Raw genomic sequence first — 18,876 nt, forward strand, 5'->3', positions numbered from 1 at the left:
GGCAGCCGGCGCCCCGCAGCCCCTCCCTGCGCGCCCGTCCGCCCGCCCGCCCGCCCGGCGCCCGCAGGGTCCCGCCGCCGCCCGCCCGCTGCTCGCTGAAATCCCCGCCCGGTGTCCGCGCCGGTGCATTGTGGGAAACCAGAACCCCAAAACTGAGGCTGCTCTGACCCCTGGCGGGCGCCGTTCCAAAAGAACCCCAGACCCCGGCGAAGGGACGGACTTGGAGTTGCAACCAAGAAAAACTCAGACAACGATCAGCAGGCCCGTGTTCGCTGCATAGCGCTTCTATGTCAGTGAAAGACAGTAACACTCGAGAAAGCAGGGACCTGTCAGCGGAGGAAAATCCACGTTTGGTCCACTAAGAGTGATGGGGAATTTGCAAGGAACTCTCACAGGTTCAGAATTTCATAGAGCTTAAGGTTGCTCTGAGTTGGAATCGACTTGACCGCAGCGCGAAGGTCATTCGAAAGAGCCTTGGTAGCGTAGTGGTTAAGCATTTGGCTTCTAACCAAGATCAATGGCTTGAGCCCACCAGTTCCTCTGCGGGAGAACGATGTGACTGGCAGTCAGCTCAGCTCTGCCCTTATCAGGTCCCTGTGAATGGGAATCAAGTGAATGGCAATGAGTTAGTTTGTATTGGAAGGTCGTTTGATTTTTTTTATCATTTTATTGGGGGCTCATACAACTCATCACAATCCATACATACATCAGTTGTATAAAGCACATTTGTACTTGGTTACCCTCATCATTCTAAAAACATTTGCTCTCCACGTAAGCCCCTGGCATCAGCTCCTCCTTTTTTCTGGTCGTTTGATTTTTATTGAAATTATTTTTCAATGTTTCTAAGTTGTCAGGACTAATTCTAATTTTGGATGCCAACACAGTATTTCCGTTTTCCCTCTAAAGTAATTAAAAAAGTAATCTAAATATGTGAAAATCTTTGCAGCTTTAACAAGACATAGTTGTCTGTAAACTGTAAGCTTTGTGAGTTACAAAGGAAAGTACATACGTCCTTGGGAGCGAGAGGTTGGGATACAGAGGGTAAGATTATAAAAACCGCATTCACTCAAGAACAAGAATAATTATAGCATTTTCAATCTTGAATTTTTTCAAAGTCCTAACAGTTTCAACAGAGTAAACCCAAACTAACTACAGTTTCTTAACTTTATATCCTTTAATACTGAAAGGGCCCTTCTAGTTAACCCCATCTCCCCACCACCCCCATTCCAAACTCACTGCCATTGGCTCAATTCTGACTCATAGTGACTCTAAAGGATGAGATAGAATTGCCTCTGTGGGTTTCTGAGACTGTAACTCTTTGTGGTAGTAGAATATTCTATCTTTCTCCAGAGGGGCAGCTAGTAGTTTTGAACTGCTTCCCTTGCCATTTGTAGTCCACTGTATAACCATTATGCCACCGGGTCTCCCAGCAGCCCCAGGGAGGGGAATAAGGTAAGATAGCTTAGCAATGAAGCCTCCCGTAGGAAGGCTTGGAGAAATGCATGAGCTTTGGGAGGAGGGTTGCAGAGGTAGTATCTCTTGCTTTGGGACCTCAGTAATATGGCAGAGAGGAAGACTAATTGAGAATTAAAGGAAGTAGGGTTTACATTATTGGGGGGGGGCACATAAATACCATCCTGAACTCAGCTTCAGTTCAAGAGGTTGATAAAAGCCCTAGAAGCTGGCAGAGGGTGTTTTCCTGAAATGAAGCCAGCTTCTCAATTAGCTTTCCCACCTGAGTGGGATGCAATGTTTACAACATCCCTGAGCCCTCTCTCTTGACTCCTGAGGTGGTGGGGGTCCAGAAGATGTCTGAGAGAAGCAAAGCACGACTGAATTGCTTGGGGTCCATCATTTCTTGCCTGTGTCTGAAAGGACCAGAAATGTTCGACAGCAGGCTCTCTAGAACTCAAGCTTCGAATGGGTAGTGTTTGCAAGACTTTTGAGGTCAAGTTATAAATGTAAGGTTCCTGAATACAGTGTTGGGGCTCCAGCCTACCACTGAGCCCAGGTATTGGTTTTAACAGGTTCTCAAAGAGGAAGAGGTTGGGACTGCCATCAAGGAGCCGTAGCTGATGAAGCACCCAGTGAAAAGAAGACAGAGGCAGCATGGTGACATGAAATTATTTGCTATAACTCTTCTATCCAAGTCTTTGTAACTCCCAAGAACTGACTGGGAGGGGCCATGCAAATAAGGTGTGTGAAACACCAATGGAGGGGATTGGTCATTTTGCCATTCTACTGGAATGGTAGAGGGACTCCGTGACTATCATAAAAGAAAAGCCACCTGTGGAGCATGTATGACATTCCTATCTAAGTGGCAGAGGCCGCCTACAGCACAAAGACCATGGGACAAACCACGACCACGACCGTGAGACAGAGCCAAGACTCTGAGTGTGGTGGTTATGTAATCTGGTGTCAATTTGGGACTTGAGAGGATTAAGAGTGAAGTAGCAGGCTTCCTGGGCCATGGAGGTAAAGGTCAATGGATAATGTGGCTAAGAAGCCAAGGGCTAGAGAGACAGGTCTGCCAGCATGGCTGAGGAGAGGCACTACAGACAAAAGCATGGTATCCTTACCATTTTGGAAACTTCATAAACTGATTAACCCCATCATTGTGAGTATTGCTTGTGAGTTTGGTGTGGCCATGGCAATGAATTACTGAACCCAGCAGACAAGCAGGAACCCAGCAGACAAGCAGGGTGCCATGAGAGGGATGGTGGGTGTCAGAATTGGGTAAAGAAGGATGGAGGGTGGAGGCATGTCCTACTTCTGCCTTGTGTCCATTGACTTTGGGTTGCTACAGAGTTGGATTTTCCTTCTCCCTCCTGAAGGTCGAAGAGATCCCATGTGGCTTCCGTGTCATTTCCTCAGGGAGGAACCTTTGTGGTTTAGGAGCAAAGCCTCCAACTGGACCAACAAGACTCGTGGGGAGTCCTATGCAGAGCAGTGGCCCAAATGAGAAGCAGGCCTGTCCAGCCACAGCATCCAGGGGCAAAGGGAACGGGCTATTGACAGGAAGCCCCAGCCTACCGGAGTGAGTACATTCTTTCAGAACTGAGAGCCGCTCACCCAGAGTGTGTAAGAGGGGCAGGGTTCTGGGGCTTTGCTGCCCGCAAGCCCCTTCAGAGGCAATCAGAATTGTCTCAGACCAGAGCAAAACAAACCCCTTCTTTCATTTTCCTAATTAGGACATTTTCCTAATTCCTTATAAAGACCTCGCCAGGTCTTCGAGGGGAGAGCTTCCAGGGCTCCCTTGGATGCTTTTGATCACGAAGCTTTTTCCTCCAGTTTAACGGGTTGGTATCCAGCTGAGCCCAGTGAAGGACACATGTGGGTCCCTGTTGGTACAGGTTAAGGTTGGGCTTAAAGCAAGTAAAAAAACCAAAAGAATTTAGTGAGCCTGCTGTTAGTAAAAATGGGTCTTAGGGTGCCTATCTGGACCTGGTTAGTGGTGAGCCAGGGCTAGAGTTCATTATTATCTCTTGCCTAGACCAACCCAGTAGTGTTCTAACTGGTCTTGCTGCTTTCAATGCTGCCTTTGTACAATATGAACGCACATGTCACATTGCATGCAATGACTTTTGTGACAGAAAAATCTCATCAATCATCCTTTCTGCTTAAGAATTCTTCCCTGGGCCAAGCTCATCCTCCTTTGCACACCCCACAAGTTTTTTCCTGATCTGACAATTATTTATTTCCCTAGCTTTGTTTGCCACTCTGACCCTCGCAGGGTAAACCTTTGCTTTATCTAGGTCGCCATTCCTAACCCAGCTATGTTTATTCATGATTCTAGGCCTCGGATTTTCCCTCCCTGCAATGTGGATTTCCACCTTACATTTCCACTCTGTAGGGTAAGCTCTCCTGAGGGGGCTTCAAGACACTCATGGGGAGGGGGAATAAAGAAATGGTCTTTAAAAAAAGACACTCATGGGAAAATTCCACGATCCTTTAATTCCATTTGTCCGCGAACTTGTCAAAGCCCCCTTGTAGTTCCAATGTCAACCCCCCACCCCCAACTCCTCTATATCTTTCAGAACACTTTGGCTCTCTTACCACCTTGTTAGTGAAACTAGAGCCCCAACCCAAACCTCGTGACTCTGTCCAAAGATGTTTCCACTTGGCCACACTGAAATATAGGCTTCCCTTGTCCAATTATTTCTTTTTTTGTTTTTAATCATTTTATTTGGGCCTCATTCAACTCTTTCACAATCCATACATACAACCATTGTGTCAAGCACATTTGCGTATTTGTTGTCATCATCATTCTCAAAACATCTGCTTTCTATTTGAGCCCTTGATATCAGCTTCTCCTTTTTTCCCTCCCTCCCCACCTCAGAAATGCTTGATAATTTATAAATTACTATTGTTTTTTTTATTTCTTACACTGACCAGTGTCTCCTTTTACCCACTTTTCTGTTGTCCATCTCCTTGGGAGGGGGTTATAGGTAGATCATTGTGATCAGTCCCTTCTTTGTCCCCCCACCTTCTCCTTAACCTCCTGGTATGGCTATTCTCAATATTGGTCCTGAGGGGTATATCTATCCTGGATTCCCTATGTTTTCAGCTCTTAACTGTACCCAAGTCTAGCCTGATTTGTAAGGTAGAATTGGGGTCATGATACTGGGGGGGAGCATTAAAGTACTAGAGGAAAGCCGTATGTTTCATTGGTGCTACGCTGCACCCTGACTAGCTGTCTCTTCCTTATGACCCTTCTGTAAGGGGATGTTCAGTTGCCTGCAGGTGGGCTTTGGGTCTCCACTCCCCACTCCCCCTCATTCACAATCAATTGTTTCTAAATTAAAGTGTGGTGACTCTTCCTGGCAGCAGAGAATCGAAGAGATTGAAGGGAAGAAAGTCTGAAGATAGATGCTGGTTGGGGATTCCAATAATCCTGTAATTAGGGATAACTCCTGGCCCAAGGGTGGGGAAAATGTGATTCTCAGAAGGGAACAGTGTGGATGGATATAGATGGCTGTGGACTGTGCATATGTGAACTGCTGGTTGGAAGAAAGAGTGTACTCGAATGGGAGAGGGATGAGCCAGAGAGAGTAGAGACGATGAAGGGGCAGACAGAAAAGAGCATACCAGTTATTATTTGAATTCTCAGCACAACTTCAGCAGAGCTCCCAAATCACTATAGTTACAGTACCTGGGGTCCAGTAAGAATGAGGGAATGCCAGCATAGTTTTATTTCACATGTAATTTTATGGACACAGATGTATGGCCGACGGAATACAAACAAGGACATTCAACTGAGCATATCTTAAATGCCATGGTCAAGCCTACATTGGGTCAAACCCAGTTGGCCGTTACTGTTAATATGTACTCTGACAAATAGTGAAGAAGAACCTCTTTGCTTTTTCTCCCATTCCTCAAATCCTTGAGGTCTGAAAGGGAATCGTGACAGCGTTTATGGGATAACTGTAAGATATTTTGATTTCATTTGGTAGAGTCAGAAATCCCCCCAGGACCCTGGTGTAGAGCCGTCCTCAAACAAAATGAGCAAGGAAGCGTCTAACATCTTCTGTCGGTGTCCTTCCTTTCCAGGCTCAGGGCGTTGACAACAGTAGGAATTACTGTAGGTTGTGAGACATGAGTGGGAAAGAATATTTTTCGATGTGATAACCGTGTGGACACACCTCAAATCTCGCTATGGAGACACGCTGCAGACACCGAAAGGGCTAGTCAGGCCTGGACAAATCATTTCAAGCCTGAGGCCCTCTCACAGGAAGTAGGCTTTGGAAAAATGTTCCGCTTCTTAGATCCGAAGATCACTGAGCCATGAGTAGGAAGCCACAGAACAGCAACGAACAACAGGTACACGGTTCTACGGTTTTGCAGCCCAAATAAAGAGGATTTGAGATCATCCAAGAGGATGGGGTCTGAAAAGAGGAAACAAAAAGGAACCTTGAGAAATAAACCCCAGAATCTATTTTATCTTTCTCTCAATTTCCTAAGCCCAGCGAGAAAAACAACGGCAGCCCATGAAGAGCTGTTAGGTATTGTGGTCACCAGGTTCTTCCTGGGAACTTCCTGGAGGCTCTCGTGCATTCCTGGAATACTCTCCATATCATGTCCACACTCTGTGCAGAACTGCAAGTTGAGGTGACACAGAAATAAAACTCTTAGTGCAAAAAATCGTGTACAAAAATTTTCTGTATGAAAAAAAATTTTTTTAGGGGTTTTCCAGAAAACCTGCTAGACAAATTCTAAAAGAGCTGTAACATTACTGTGTATAAAAATTCTTGAAGAACACAAGATTGTCTTGAAGACCTCTCTGAAGACAAAAGGCTACCTGTACTCTTCTTTTCCTGCCCCGCCCTCTCAAGGACTCGGACAGAGGAGCCATGTTGCAGGATCAGGCCACTTCCTTCCGTTACCATGATGAGTGGGGATCAACTCGAGGACAATGACCAGCATCCACTGTTTTCTTGGCAGAGCTACCATCCCCCTGCCTCCGTTACTGACCCTTAATCTCTCTCCATCTTCCATTTGTCCTCCACACAAAATGACCTTTCCACCAGGTCAGTGTGAGTTGGAGACACCGCATCAGCACCCACTAACAACAACCTATTTGTTCAAAGGAGCTGATCTACTGTTTTAGGGGGGAAAGGAGACCTCCAATTCAATTGTGTTTTATAAAGACTCAGTAAGTCTTCAACAGGAGAAAAGCAGACAAAGACAAAAATGAATCTTCCAGATGAGAGAGGTCATAATAGTGTCCAAGGATTCATGACCCTTAAATATGAACTGGGGAACAAAGGAAACACAAAGTCCTGATTGATGGCAGTCTCCTTCATCACAGTTGTAGGTGGGACTATTCAAACTCATTGCCTTCGAGTTGATTCTGACGCATAGCTACTCAAGGACAGAGTCAAAGGGACCTGTTGACAAGTTCGAGCCCATTAGTTAAGCAGGAACGGGATATTTTGAAAGACTTCCAACCTAGGGATTCATCTCCCAGCACTCTGTTGGACGCTATTTCGTTGCAATCCATAGTAACCTGATTGGCTGATTGTGAGATGTAGACTGCCACACTTGTCTTCCTAGACTGAGTCTGGAAGCTCTACAGCAGCGACTTGCAACCTCTGGGTCGAGACCCCTTTGGGGGTGGAACGACCCTTTTAGAGGGGTCGCCTAAGACCATTGGAAAACACGTACTTCCAAAGGTCTTAGGAACCAAGACACTGCTCCTCTATCCATCTCCAGGTGGGTCCACCCACAGACAGATTAGCCCACATACAAGTACCCGGCATGAATACTGTTACCCATGCTATACCACGCTTCATGACAAAATTTCATTTATTTGTCATTAGAAATAAATATTTCACAATATATAATTACAGGTTGTTTTTGTGATGAATCACTATGCTTTAATGATGTTCAATTTGGAACAATGAAAATGCATCCTGCATATCAGATATTTACATTATGACTCATATCAGTAGCAAAATTACAGTTATGAAGTATCAACGAAAACAGTTTTGTGTTTGGGCTCACCACACCATGAGGAGCTAGATGAAAGGGTCTCAGCATGAGGAAGGTTGAGAACCACTGCTCTCCAGAAACCTGCCTATTCCATGGCTGACCCTCCTGCTCTTTGAACTACCAGGGGAAAGCATCAGAATCACAGCAACATTCCAGCCACCACCTGTTGTTGCTCAGTGGGTTGTTCTGTGCTTGACAGGGACAGGAAAGCCACCTGATTAGTCTCACTCATGACTCACCCCGACATACTAGAAACAAGGAAGGTTCTGACCACAGTGATTAACCACCTGGGCATTGCCAATTAAGGACATAGTTGGGTCCCAGCCAACCAGGGACTGAGTGTTACTTGGATCCCAGCCAATCAGGGTTGACTGCCATTTAAAAAAAAATGAAAGCAAAACCCTGGTCCTGAGCTCAAGACCCCAGTCAAAATAAAAAGGACCTGCCAGCTGTGGCAAGGTCTGGCTCCTTTCGCTATTTCGGTAGGACAGACCCGCTTGGGGGTCGTCCCCAAGGTGTCCTAACTTCACTGCTCAATAAACCTGCTGTCTGCCCCTTCCCACCTGTTTGTTCAGTCTCTGCATTGTCTCTGCACCATTGTTCCTTTTGAGCAGCCTCCAGTGCCAGCCTGAAGAAGGGCTCACCGTACTCTAAACATGGTGGCTTGTGTATTGATAAACAACTTCCTACTAATATATATAAATGACTGAGAATAGTTTAAAATCTTGCATCTCCTAAGAGTACCTACATTTACCATTTTTACATTTACCAAGTTACACCAGGCATACATTTGATAAGATACTTTTAAAAGTCCATGTGGGATCATTTTTATACAGTAATAAATATTACCTGGAGAGGTAATTGATCAATTATACTAAAAGAGAAGCCTCATCTTGCTAGATTTAAAAATGTGCTACAAATGGATAAGCATCAAAGGGGTATAATATAAGATGAAAACTCCAGAATAGCTGTTTCACAGAAGATAGGCTTTGCTGAAAACATCATTAAACTGGTCCTGCTTTTGCTCTCCGCCATCAGACTGCTTTCAGGATCCAGACAGGCAAATAACAACTAAAAGAGAGCCCCTGGGTGGAAGGGCTTTGCCCCTTGCCCTTTGCTGTTGGCAAAGTCTAAAGGAAATGAAGATTCTGGAATGCCAGGCCTCTGCCCTCATAATGGAGCCCAGATGCGAGGTCTGGGGTGACAATCCTGGCTTCTGCAGCTACCAGTGAACAGACGCAGTTCTGTATTTAACCCTGTGTCCCCTTTGACATTCTCCTGACAAACTTCGTCTTCACAGCACTAGGATGTAGAAAATGAGCTCTATTTTCCAGAAAAGAAACAAGAAAACCAAGTGCTATAAACAAGAAGAAACAAAGAAGCAGTCTCCTATCTACTTCTAAGGGGCCTTTCACCTCTGGGTGGATTGACTGTGTCAGGGGAAGGGATCCCTTTGTACTAGATCTGGCCCTTGGCTATCTTTCTAACTTAGCTCAAACTCACTCTGCTCTGAGCAATTTGGCCTTGTCCTTCCGCCTTGGATATGTCAAACTCAGTGCTGCCTTAGAGCCTTCGGCCAAGCCATGCCTCAACACTGAAAGCTCTTTCTCCACATCTTTGCATGGTGACCTCATTCAGAACTCAGCATAAATGGCACCCCCTTAGATCTTTCCATGGGAAAGGGAGGAGGATTTTTGTACCCCTAGAGTTACAGTCTCTGAAATACAGGGGCAGGGCTACTTTGTCCTATAGGATCACTAGGAGTCAGAATTGGCTCGATGGCAGTGAGTTTGGTTTGGTTTGGTTTAGATCCCCCAATAAAAAAGTCACCTGTTTACTCCTTATTAAGTCTTTCTTTGTATTCCTCTGATAACTTGCTGATAATGGCCATATTATTTCTGTATTTGTTGTCTGCCTCGCTCCACTGAAATGATCCCAGTGCACTGCAGGGGTCTTAGCCATCTGTTGTGTTTATTGTATCTTAGAAATGGTTCTGGCACATAGTAAACACGCAACGGACATACACTGATTAAAGAGCTGAAGGAATAAATTCTCAATCACCAAGGTAACTAGCCAGTGTTATCTTGGGGAAATATCCATTTTAATAGGGTTCCAAGATTATCTAATAAAAAGCTAAGTTCAGACCATCTAGCTGAGAAGCAACAAAGCCCACATGGAAGAAGCACACCAGCCTGTGCGATCACAAGGCATCGAAGGGATCAGGTATCAGACATCATCAGAACAAAAAATCTTACCGTAGTGAATGAGGGGTTCAGGGGGGGAGTGCGGAGTGGAGACCCAAAGCCCATTTGTAGGCCACTGGACATCCCCTTACAGAAGGGTCTTGGGGAGGAGACAAGCCAGTTAGGGTGTGGTATAGCAAAGATGAAAAATATACCTTTCCTCTAGTTCCTAAATGCTTCCTCCTCCCCCACTATCATGATCCCAATTGTACCTTGCAAGTCTGGCTAGACCAGAGGATGTACACTGGTACAGATAGGAACTGGAAACACAGGGAATCCAGGACAGATGATCCCTTCAGGACCAGTGGTGTGAGCAGCGATACTGGGAGGGTGGAGGGAGGGTCTGCATGTGACCTCCTCCCTGGGGGGGGGATGGACAATAGAAAAGTGGGTGAAGGGAGACGTCGGACAGGGCAAGATATGACAAAATAATAATTTATAAATTATCAATGGTTCATGAGGGAGACGAGAGCAGGGAGGGAGGGGAAAAATGAGGAGCTGATGCCAGGGGCTTAGGTGGAGAGCAAATGTTTTGAGAATGATGAGGGCAATGAATGTACAAATGTGCTTTACACAGTTGATGTATGTATGGATTGTGATGAGTTGTATGAGCCCCTAATAAAACGATTAAAAAAAAGACAACCATGATGGCAACATATGTTCAATTGTGTTCAACACAGTGGATGAATGTATGGATTATGATAAGAGATGTAAGAGCACTCAATTAAAAAAAAAAAGCTAAGTTCGGAAACTCACCAACTCAATCAGGTCACTCACCAGACAGAAATTAGAAGAGTGTGAGGAGCAAGTGAATACACTGCCCTCAATTCTTCAATAAAAAAATATAATCTGACTTGGTTCTGTACTAGGAGATCTCAGGTAGTGGCAAAAATGGACTTATGACTAAGAAAAAAGAGTTGGGGGTAGGGCAACTTAAATCTACACACACACACAGTCCATGACTGCCTTCTCTCCTCTTAAAGCTGAAAAGTCTTTAAGAAATTAGTAGGCGACCCAAGGTCAGTCTTTTATATTTGGGGTGAATTGATAAATAAAAATGTATAGCTTAGTAAAGTGTCAGTCGCTTCTCGGCCTTTTGGCTAAGATCAAGTGTAGTAAAGAAAGTGTCTTATTTTACTTCAGTATTTACTTATAAATTGTTTCCTTTAATACAGCTTTAAAATGATTAAGAACTGTCTCAATAAATGCACATTAAAAAGGTCACAGTCTATGCCTGCTTGGTTAACTTTTAATCTGCATGACCAAGGTTCCAGGGAATGATTTTTGTCTTTGTCTTCAGCAAAAAAATATTCAATACTGAAGACCTGTACAAAACAGCCACCATGTCCTCAAAGCCATTATCCTTAACTGACTGTGACCAACAAATTCCATAGCTGTTTTCTTCTTATGTATGAACCCTGGCCCTTCCCCCTTTTGCTCTTCATTCCTTCTTGTCTTACGACCTCTCCTCTATCATAAGCTCTATGGAGGATTGTTCTCTCCCTGTATCACGTTAGATCAGCGCTTCTCAACCTGTGGGCCGCGACCCCTTTGGGGGTAGAATGACCCTTTCACAGGGGTCGCCCGATTCATAACAGCAGCAAAATTACAATTATGAAGTAGCAACAAAAATAATGTTATGGTTGGGGGTCACCACAACATGAGGAACTGTTTTAAAGGGTCGCAGCATTAAGAAGGTTGAGACTACTGCTTTAGATGAGCATAACCATGGATTCAATGCCTGCTGCTGGGTAAATACATTATAGAATTAGTGTTTATGGACATCAAAGACATGTACAGGAAGGTTCAAAGCAGTGTTATTTATAATAAGCCAGAGCTAGAAACAACTCAAATGCTTAACAACAGGATACATCCATAAATTGTGACAGAATCAGGCAATGGAATGGACTATTACAAAATGTGTTAGGCATGATGGGCAAAAGCCATATATATGGAAAATTCCATTGTCTCTTAATTCATTAACTTTTTGAAGCCCCCTCACATATACAGGGCAAAACTATAAAGCTATCATTTCTCCACAAATCCTCTATCTACATCCATGTAGTGCTGAGGGAAGTCTTTCCATCTCTCTAATCCGTGCTCAAAGAACTCCACTCACACCAGGCAGTTTAAGCATGCTCAGGGACTCAAATCGGGTCATTTAAATGTTCTTTTTGGTTCTATGTGGTTTGGGCAACAAAAAGGAAGCGTGGTGGGGCAGGGGCAGGGCTGCAGGACAGATGGGACAAGGTTTCCCGATGAAATCCTTGTAAGACAACCCTCCATGGCCTCGAAGAACGAGGAGGTGCAATGTCCTAATCAGAAAATAATTCCTCAGGGCAACTTTCCTGGCCCTTTTCTCACGAATGTAGTTTTTCTTTTTCTTAAAGCTGCTTCCTAAGAAATCCCCAAGATCATCCTGTGTCTTTGGAGAAAGTCCATCAAGATGACCTCCAGACTTAGAGATCCTGGGGGGATTGGAGCAACAGCAATCTGGCTGTTACTAAGGAATTAGTAACAGGCAGAAGAAGGGCAAGTATGATGGGTGGGCAGGAGGAAGGTAAAAGGTAACAGAAGATCTAAGAAGCAAACCTATGGATAGAGGTGAGGTATAAACATAGGTATAAACTTATGTAAATATATTAATTCAGAAAAATATAATTATACACCTATGTGCATATATTTATATGGCAATACATTGAGATAGTGGACAGACTGGGTTTTTGCTCAAGCCCTGCCTCAATGAAAGAACACTTTGTTCTAACAACCTGGCATTCTATGATGCTCACCCTCCTGGTTGATGGGGACAAAATGTTTGCATAAGCAAATGTAGTGAAGAAAGTGGATGGTGCCCAGCTATCAAAAGATATAGCATCTGAGGTCTTAAAGGCTTGAAGTGAAACAGGTGACCATCTAGCAGAGAACCAAAGCCCACAGGGAAGAAGCACGCCAGCCTGTGTGATCCTGAGGTGTCAACAGAATCAGGTAACAGGCACCAGAAGAACCAAACCAAAACATAAAACCATTGTTGACAATGAGGGGGATTGGAGCAGAGACCAAGACTCATCTGTAGACAATGTGACATCCTGTCACAGAAGGGTCACCCTGATGAGTCAGGGTGCAGTATAGCACCAATAAAACACACAATATTCCTTGAAACTTTCTAACCACCCGCCCACCCCCCCACGATCATGACCCCAGTCCTGTCTTTCACTATGGGCTAGACCATAGCATGTACACTGGTACAGATAAGGGCTCACGACACATAGAATCCAGGTCAGGTAAACCCCTCAGGAAGAGAAATGGGAGTAGTGATACAAGGAGGGTAGGGAGAAGAAGGGAAGAGGAGAAGGGAAGAGGAGAAGGGAAGAGATGGAATCTCAGTGATTGACACGTAACCACATCCCCCACCTGTCAGGGGAAGCCAGCCCCTAACACATCATTACAGGTCCAGTAGGCGCAATTGTACAGCGATAATAAGTAAAGATCATAGTAAAGTTATAGAGAGCATGAGAGATAGATGAGAAATATTGAAATAAATGGAGTCAGACACAATTCATGGTAGCATACTCACCTCAGCCCCGCTTGCTGGTCCACGTGAAGAGAGAGAGAGAGATCTTTAATGCCAGCCCAGGATTTTATATTCTCTGGGGACATGCAAGCCCTCTGATTACAGGTGAAGACATACGTCACAGGAAGGAACTGTGCTATAGGTAATACAGCAATGGGAGGGGATGATCTAGGGGTATCCATGTAATAGGAAGAGGAGGGATTGGTGGGATTGGTGGCAAGATGGGCGGATCCTAGATTTAGGATGGCAACTTAATTTTGGATGTCACAGAGCCAGTTTGGCCTGTTCCCTGGCTCAACTGATAGAGACCATTATTGGCAGGGTGTGAACTGCTTGGGCTTGGTAGCAGACCTCAGGGAGAAATAGTGTATTGTCCCCAGTAGCAGGGAGCAGGTCTACCCTGTAGTCTGGTGACTAACTGCCCTCAGGGAGGATGTCTGTAAGCGGCTGACCCCCACCCCCCACCCCAGGGGGAAAAACAACAGAAACTGTGCATGAGGGGAGACAGTGGTCGATGTAAGATATGACAATAATAATATTTATAATCTATCAAGGGGTCATGGGGGGAGCTGATACCAAGGGCTGAAATAGAAAGTAAATGTTTAGAAAATAATGACGGCAACATATGTACAAATATGCTCAATACAATTGATGTGTATTTTTTGTGTGGATTGTTATAAGAGTTGTAAGAGCCCCCAATAAAATGATCTTTAAAAAAAACCCCTCCAAAACAGTCACATAACCTTGTAAGCCAGCAGTTCGAAACCTGTGAGTTGAGACCCCTTTGGGAGCAGAATAACCCTTCACAGGGGTCACCCGATTCATAACAGTAGCAAAATGACAGTTAGGAAGTGGCCACAAAAATAACTTTATGGTTGGAGGGGGGGGGTCACCGCAACAGGAGGAACTGTATTAAAGGGTCATGGCATTAGGAAGGTTGAGAACCACTGTTCTAAACTGACCTCTCTGTCTAACTGGCCCAAACAGAAGACAAGCGTTTTAACTGGGCCTTTTTTATTTTCTGAAGGCATGAGCAGGTATTGCTGAGAGAACTCGCCTGTAGCCATGCACTGATCACAGAGACGTGTCTAAAGACACTTTGTTTGGCATAGACTCATGCATGTGGGCACTGGAAGCCTGGCAGTAGAGTCTGCTCCTCACAGCATTTGGGAATGTTTTGAAATCCAGACACAGCCGTGGCTCTTCAGGCCATATCAAAATGAATCAAAACGCTCCCGGAGCAAAGCAGTTGCAACACAGTTTCACAAACCTGGATGGAATAGGAGTACAGAGAAACCAAGCCATAATCAAGTCGGCCCTGGCCACATGAGGACAGTATATTTTAACTGCCCTGGTATCACTGTGGTCAGCTGTTCAAATCCATCAGCTGTTTTTCAGGAAAAAGATGAGGCTGTCTGCTTTTGAAAAGATTTATACTCTTGGAAAACCTATATACTATGAGTTGGAATCAACTGGATGGCCCTGAGTTTGCCATATAGGCATGTGTGTATATGTGTGTGTGCGCAAACATGTCTGTGAACATATACATATATTAAAAATTTGTGCAAAAATCCCATTATCTTTTAATTAAAAAAAAAACGAATTCTCAATAAAACCTCTCACTGCCATTAAATCTCTTCTGACTGGTTGACAGCAGCCCGATACGACAGAGTAAAACTGCTCCTGTGAGTTTCTGAGACTGTAACTCTTTTTTTTTAAATCATTTTATTGGGGGCTTGTACAATTCTTATCACAATCCATCCATACATCCATTGTGTCAAGAACATATGTACATTTGTTGCCATCATCATTCTCAAAACATTTGCCTTCTACTTGAGCCCTTAATACCTGCTGCTCATTTTCCCCCTCCCTCCCCACTCCTCCTACCTCATGAACCCTTCATCATTCATATATTAGTATTATTTTGTCATATATTACACTGTCTGACGTCTCCCCCTGCCCTCTTCTCTGCTGTCCCTCCCCCAGGGATGAGGCTATATGTAGATTCCTGTAATCAGTTCCCCTGAGACTGTAACTCTTTATGAGATTAGAAAGACCCATTTTTTTTCTCCCACAGAGTGGCTGGTGGTTTCAAACTGCTGACCTTTCAGACCACAGCCCAGTGAGAAACCACTATGCCACCAAGGCTCCTTTGTACTAAATTAAACAGGCAAATTAATTTATAGTGAAAGAAACAGAGGGGGAATTGCTTATTGGGAGGAGAGGCTAATTTGCAAGGGACATAAGAGAACCTACTAGAGTCTGGAAACTTCTTATATCTCGATCAAGTTCGTAATTACATGGGTCTACAAACATATGTTCTAATAAAGGTCATGATTTGTCCACTTTGCTATATGTAAGTTAGACCTCAATTAAAGACAAAATATATACATTTATTTACATTTAATAAAGCTACCCGTGTGTTAGCACAAATTCCGAAACAGGAACCAAGCTGTGCCCCCTTCTCCCTCCACCAGTCGGGTTTGACTGGCTTTCTTGTACTTGTGCCAGAATGGCATATGATGGGCGCTGTGAACATATGATGGGGGAGATTGTGCAAAGCAAGCAGACAGCGCGGCAGATGGAGGCACGCTCACCTTGTTAGAGAAGAGCCCCCCTCGCACTGTTTCCTCGAAGGTGGGGATCAAAGGAAAGTGCTGGAATAAACAGTTTCTCTCGGACTGCTGGCCCTACTTTCTCACTCCACCTCGGAGTTAAGGAGAGGAAATGAGGTGAGGAATCTCTTGGAAAGCATCCATGTGTGGGTCTAAAGTCTAACTGCTTAATTCACTGGAGGCATGTGGCACGGCTGCCATCCGGCCCTGTTCTCTGCCTTCTCCTCTTCCACACTTTAGTTTGCCCATGCCATGCTCCATGCCCCACCTCTACCCTATCCTTCCTTACCTTTCGACGTCTTTTTCTGCCCCACCCCTCTCCGTGAGGCCCTCTCTTCTCAGTCTCCCCGTCATTCCTTCACGCTAGGAGAAAGATGTAATGCTCTCAATGAGTCAATTTGGAGGAGGCACGCTGGTGGAACAATGGATAAGAACTCAGCTGCGAACAATGGAAAGGTTGGCGGTTCAAATCCACCAGCCTCAGAAGAAAGGTGACCTGCTCCCATAAAGACGACAGCGAAAGAAACCCTGGGGGCAATCCTACGATGTCCTTCATGGTCACTAAGAGTCTAAATCAACCCGATGGCACAGAGTAACCAATACTGTCTCACCAAACACCTTTCCTGGACAACAGACTCGTATGTAGGTCCCTGCATGGAAATTTGATTTAAATTATGCAGTTGTCACTCTACAAGTTAAAAACAAAGCCGGGGAGAATGCTAATATGGTAGGCTTGCTGTTTTCTCCTCAGGAAAACAAGCCATTTACAGTAGCGCTGTTATTAAGTACTGCAAAGATTTACCCAGTGTGAAAGTCGTGTAAAAGTTTAAAAAGCCTCTCTTTATTTATATGCCCAATAACTCACCAAAGTCCCTAGTGAGAGCAAAGCAGTTGTGGGAGATTTGTTTTATTGACAGTTCATAGTCAATAAAGAGATGAATGGGACAGCCATGCCCTGTGGGTTGAGTAGTGAAGCCTTCAGGGTAAGTGGGGGACGGGAGTGCTGGAGACCAGAGACCAGAGGGCTTCCCAGGAAGGGAAAGGCATGTGTATCCAGATGCAGGCACGTGAGAGGTGCCCAGTAGACTAATGCTTTCTCTTGTCTTCAGACTCATTGTCTTGCATGATTTGTTCAATATTTATGTGAAATAGCGGCTAAGGGCTGGTCGGGGTGGAGTGGAGGGGCCACAGGCAGGAAGAGAAGGAACCTCGAGCTTCCTCTGTTGTTTGGAAGAATTCAGTTCGATCTTTCACATTGTGCACCGACTCGGCAAAGCCAAACCCTGCAATAACCAGACTCGTCCCCACACTTGGAAGGCGATCTCTGTGGCCGGAAGTCATAACTCTCCCCACCACAAGCAGCTCAGCAGCATTTCCCTACGGCTATCAACTTTACTCCTCCCCACTCCCCCACCCCCAGGAGCACTGGACATCAACATTGTATGTCCAGGGAGGTGTCAGCACTGTTGAGAGATTAATACCGGGGCAACAGCAGTTGTCTCCAAATTCAGTACCCCAGGAATTACTGTCTCAAACAACTCACCGTAGAAACGGAACAACGTGCTCATTGAACTTTTGCCTTTCTTACCAAATCTTCAAAATCAGGCATAATGTGAATCCCTCGTACACAAGGTTGTGCTGAGGACTTGGTGGGGCGTAAGGCCTGTGATAGAGCAGGTGGTGGGTAAATGGTGGTTCTTTTCCATTCCTCCGAGCCCGCTTGGCTGCAATCAGCGGGGTCAGCCATTCGCAACCACCAAGCTGTTCACAACCACCAAGCCGTTCACAACCACCAAGCCAGTGCTCCACAGGAGAAAGACCAGGCTTTCTACTCCGGCAAAGAGTTATAGTCTCACGGGAGCAGTTCTACTTTGCCTTGTAGGGTCGCTATGAGTCAGCATCGACTCGCTGGCAGTGAGTTTGCTTTGGGGTTTTCTCCATCACTATCCCACCACACACCACCACATCCTCCTTTAAAATGAGCCAGGAAACCTCCAGACTACTGGGCCCGCAGCTAAAATATACTGCCCTCCTGTGGCCAGGGCCGACAGGACTCTGGTTTCAGGTGTCGGCGTCTCCACACTCATATTCCATCCAGGACTGTGACACTGTGTGGCAACTGCTTTGCTCCGGAGCGTTTTGCTATGGCCTAAAGAGCCGCTACTGAGTCTGAGCTTTAGAAATAGTTCCAAGTGCGGTGAGAAACAGACAGGGGGTCCCCACTTCTACCCTGCGACTCAGCCCAGCAATGACTCCCAGCTCTGGATGGCTGTCAGCTCTGCATATGACTTAGTGACAAAATAAACACACGAGAATCATGTTCCATTTGGGCCCTGCTGGATTAAGTAAGTCCATCACAAGCCTCCTGAGTCCATCAGTTAGAGCAAGGCTGTACATCTCTGCAGAATCTGACTGTGACATCTCTTTCCCACTGGGGCAGCTGGGGCATTCAAAAGGCCTGCCTTGTAGTTAGCAGCTGACCGCTTAATCATGGGGCCACCATGGCTGCTTGCAAATGGCTTCTGATATGCCTAGTTCTAAAACAGCAGTCTAGAGTACCAAATGACACTGTCTAGCAGAGACAAATGAGTGTGCAGTCGTGGGAGGAGGGAGCAATGCATGTGAGAAGAAAGAAAGAGAGGAAAAGGGGAGGGGAGGGTCAAAGGGAGGGGGCGGGAGAGGCCAGAGCAAGAAACAGGGCCAAGGTCGTGGCTATCCCAGCTGAGGAACTTTAAAAAACAGACCTGTCTGATGTTTATCTTGAAGCTGCTTGCCTTGAAGCATTGTGATCCACTTTCTGCTCCTGAGCATGTAGTTCATGATGCTTTCTTCATGGTCCCCACTAACATCTCCTACGAGTGGGTCCTAGGTGGAAACCGAGGGAAAAGTCAAATCTTCTTTCTGGATATCTAGGGGTGTGTGTGTGTGTGTGTGCACATATAGTTCAGCTCTTGGA

General features: G+C 45.3%; 2 pseudogenes; one reads left to right on the forward strand and one right to left on the reverse strand.

Moving 5' to 3' along the window:
- Positions 1-6,180: 6,180 nt before the first annotated feature.
- LOC142455760 (U7 small nuclear RNA) lies at positions 6,181-6,232 on the reverse strand (annotated as a pseudogene).
- A 4,582-nt stretch (positions 6,233-10,814) lies between these two features.
- Positions 10,815-10,970, forward strand: LOC142455653 (U2 spliceosomal RNA; annotated as a pseudogene).
- The last annotated feature ends 7,906 nt before the right edge of the window (positions 10,971-18,876 follow it).

Source organism: Tenrec ecaudatus, chromosome 8, assembly GCF_050624435.1.
Source record: "Tenrec ecaudatus isolate mTenEca1 chromosome 8, mTenEca1.hap1, whole genome shotgun sequence".
NCBI lineage: Eukaryota > Metazoa > Chordata > Mammalia > Afrosoricida > Tenrecidae > Tenrec > Tenrec ecaudatus.